General features: G+C 33.1%; 1 long non-coding RNA gene across 1 annotated transcript; it reads left to right on the top strand.

Annotated features, from left to right (window-relative positions):
- The first annotated feature begins 1,645 nt into the window (after positions 1–1,645).
- Positions 1,646–3,010, top strand: LOC111880738 (uncharacterized). The gene is made up of 2 exons (XR_002846561.3): positions 1,646–2,328; positions 2,459–3,010. It is a non-coding gene; the product is annotated as an uncharacterized LOC111880738 (long non-coding RNA).
- The last annotated feature ends 992 nt before the right edge of the window (positions 3,011–4,002 follow it).

The following is a 4,002-nucleotide window of genomic DNA, read 5'->3' on the forward strand; positions in this document are numbered from 1 at the left end:
CAATAAACAAAATAGTATTCGTGTTCCATCTTGATATTTGAATACGAGGTTTTTACAAATAATAATAGTACATGAATTGCCTTAACATATAGACATATATTAAACAACTAATAAACTAGGTCACCTATAATCCAATCTGTCTTGAATGTTTTTTTAGTGATTTCTTGAGAATACATGTAATTTTGAGGGTCAACTCAAGGTTGGTGAGAGTTACAGGTTTTGTGCATAGCAGCAATAATTTTAAAAAGTCTAAAAATTATTTTCTTTGTACGTATAACAATAGTTAAAAATGTTTTATCAAAGAGTCTTTGAAAGCCAAAATGTATCTTTGTATAAGTAAATCCATACTTAAAACTGTGTTTGTAAATAATCTTTGAAAGCCAAAATGTATCTTTGTATAAGTAAATCCATACTTAAAATTGTGTTTGTAAAGAATCCTTGAATGTACTTGAAAAACAAATTGTATTGTTGCATAAGTAACTCCATACTTAAAATAGTTTTGAAAGCAACCAAGCTCATGGTTTGTAGTTAGAGAGCGAGAGAGAGAGAGAGAGAGAGAGAGAGAGAGAGAGATTCCAATTAATGTTTATAGTGAGTCCTATAACCGAGCTATGTGACTGAATGTACCCCCCCTAACATCGCTTCATTGGACATTGTAGTAACAATAGTAAACACTTTTCAACCGCTTCGATTGATCGGTCGAGGTCGTAGCTAGCAACCGAAGGTGGGGATGTCAACCCCATATAGATCTATACATATGTATCTCGCTCCGAAGATTAACGATTATATTAATATGAATTTGCTAAGTGTTTAGACTTAGCTAACGAATATAGTCTCACTAAAAAGCCCTTAACTAAAATATGTGAATAGCTCTCAGCCTTAACTTATTTGTCGATAAGTCACCAGGCAAAATGAATTTCATTGTATAAAGTTTATAAAGCCGAGTATGCTTGATATATATGTAAAAGTGTAATGTACTTTCTTTTATAAGTGGTACGTTCCAAAGTAATGAACATATGTACATGTATGAACTTTATGTATTTAAACATATAAATGTACATGCATAGTAATGGCTTGAGTCCTTGAAATACTACAACGTTTTATGATATCTATTTTATGACATACAATGACACATAAATCATATATTTTGTATCATGTAGCGTTTGTTGTGTGGACTAGTTATTTCACAATAAAATGACTACATTATGTATACGAAAAGTTTATACTAGTTTATTTGTAACAATATGTTACATTGTTAAATAACATTTTTATGAACTAGACTTATTGCATTTTCGCATAAAATGATAATTTGTTAGCATAAACAAATTATATAGGCACATGTATTCCCCCCCCCCCCCCCCCCCCCCCACGTAAATAATTAAAATTATTAAAAAATGGCCGTAAACACTCACCTTTGAAGCGTGAATTTGATTTGTACAGAATCAATTTATTAAGAGAAGCTTGACGTGAGAAACCGCAAAGTCTGCTTTGGTTAAAATTCTTGAACTTTGAAATATTTTCTGGACCGTTTTGTAACGAATTTACACTATAGGGGTTTTTTAGTAACTTCACTAAACTATAGAGGCTGTTTCGTAATTTAATTAACCAAAGTAAGACTGCTTTGGTTAAAATAATTCAAGGGAGGGACTGAAATGGTTTTAAGTGGAATTAAAGTTTGAGACTTGGACTGATTTTGTTAAGAAATCTCCATGGGAGGGCTATTTTGTTTTAAATAAACCTAAGTTTGGGAAAAGGGTTTATTTGAAATGAATGTTTAGCTGGGGGGTTATTTGGTCATTTTATGAAAGTTAAAAGGATTCTAGGGATTTTATGTTTGCGTCCTCATCATCTCTTGATCGAGCATAGGAAAAGAAACACGAACGTCAGCCGGCAAGAAATTCACGAAGGCTCGCAGACACGAATCGGATGTTTTGGTCGATCGATTGCGAGAAGGGTGTTTCTCCGGGGGTCGACGAGGTCAAAGGGAAGGAAGGGACGAAGCAGCGAGGTTTCGCTATTTCTCGTCCGGCTGTGAGGTGCGAAGGGAGGAGGAGGAAATGGGTCCGATTGAAGCGATGAGAGCAGCAACGGCAGAGCAGGCGAGGCATCTGCGGTCGTTGGTCGATGGGAGCAGAAGAGAGAGTGCGAGGAGAGGAGGTCAGAAGAAGGGTCCGGGAGGAGATAGGCAGCAACGACCGTTTGGGCTGCTGAGAGGGAAAGGAAAGTGCGAGAGGCGGGGCTGCTGCCTCGATGGTTCACCGTAGCACCATCACTGCGGGTGGTTCATGACAGGGGACGAAAAAACAGGCAGAAAAACAAGGAAGAAAGGTAAAAAAATAATAATAATAATAAATCATCTTTGTTTCGATTAACAGCAAAGTAAATAGGAAAAAAAAAAAGGTGCCATTCTCTTGATTTCACAAGTAATCGACCACTCTAATTGGTGTGTTCTTGACAGGTACTCAAAGAAGAATGTAGAACAACAATAAAAATCTTTAGGGTGTTTGGGTGTTGCTGTGAAATCGGTGGGAAGGAAGGAAGGGGTTTGAAAGAGGGTTGTTGTCCTCTTGGTTGCACAGGTAACTACTCCTCTAGTGGTGTGTGTTCTTGGCTGAAATCGAAGGAGAAGAAGAAAAGAAACAACAATTTTTGTGGTGTTTGTTCTTGGCTGATCACGAAGAAAAAAAAATGGTGTTGAATTTTTTTTATTATGATTGTACATGTTTGAGTGTTGATTTTTATCGGTGTACGTGTTTGAGTGTTGTCTTCGTTGAAGAAAGAGTGCAAGAATCCATTTTTTTAGTGTAGAATTGATGTCCCTTAAATGAGATTTAGAAGTAACAATGGAAATGGAAATGATTTTGATCAGATTTTTTGTGTTTAATTTTCTGTACTAGATACTTTTAGATTGTACGTATTATTGGTTGTTTTCCTCTTGTATATAGATATATGTAATCTTAAGACTTTTACAAATTATTTGTTGATAAATATAGTCTATTTTTATTTTTCATGAGTTTGTTACATAATTTGTGTAATATATATATATATATATATATATATATATATATATATATATATATATATATATATATATATATATATGATAGGAAATGTAAAATTGTTAATTTGTTAAACCTTGGTCTCTTAAATTCAAAACCGACACATATATAATGTATATTTATTAAAATTTAAGCAACTACATGTAATTGATCATGACACATGCCTCATACCCCTCTTTCTCTCTCTCTCTCTCTCTCTCTCTCTCTATATATATATATATATATATATATATATATATATATATATATATATATATATTTGCTCATGAAAATTTAGGAGTGTTGAACTATTTCCATCGTTAAAATCCATATCAACCGGTTTGGATTCTTATATTATTTCCGGAATACATTACCAATAATAAAAATCAGGTCGAAATCAATAATTTAAGGTTTCGTGATTAACTGATTCCAAAACAGCTTACTTTTTTATTTTTGTAAATATTTTAATTAAAAAGATTTCAAGTATGAAATTAAATATTAAATTATATCCTAAGTCCAAAAAAATATCAAATTTTCCATATGGGGTGTACAAGTCCCTCAATGGATAGAAATAGTGTTAGCATTTTTAAGAAAATCAGTATTATACTAATTTGAATTCTTAAAACGGTCGTATCTTTTGCATACGAACTTCGTTTTGAACGTTTTTATATTTTAGGAAACAGGGAAACATGTACTATGAGACTAGAGTGTTTGCTTTGTTCATAGCTGCTTAATACGAAATTTTAGTTTTTCAGACACATTAACTAGGGTTGCTGTTTGATTCGTTTTCCAGTTTACACATCTGGAAGTAAGCTACCATCTGGAATCTTATATTAGTTGAAATGAACTCATTTATTTTACCAAAATATGCACTAAAACTCAATGAGTCAAATTTCAAAGAGATTTATTATGAATTGACAGTCCAAAGTCATTGACCTAAATTGCGAGATGTCACATGAAGACT

This window comes from Lactuca sativa, chromosome 7, assembly GCF_002870075.4.
Source record: "Lactuca sativa cultivar Salinas chromosome 7, Lsat_Salinas_v11, whole genome shotgun sequence".
Lineage (NCBI taxonomy): Eukaryota > Viridiplantae > Streptophyta > Magnoliopsida > Asterales > Asteraceae > Lactuca > Lactuca sativa.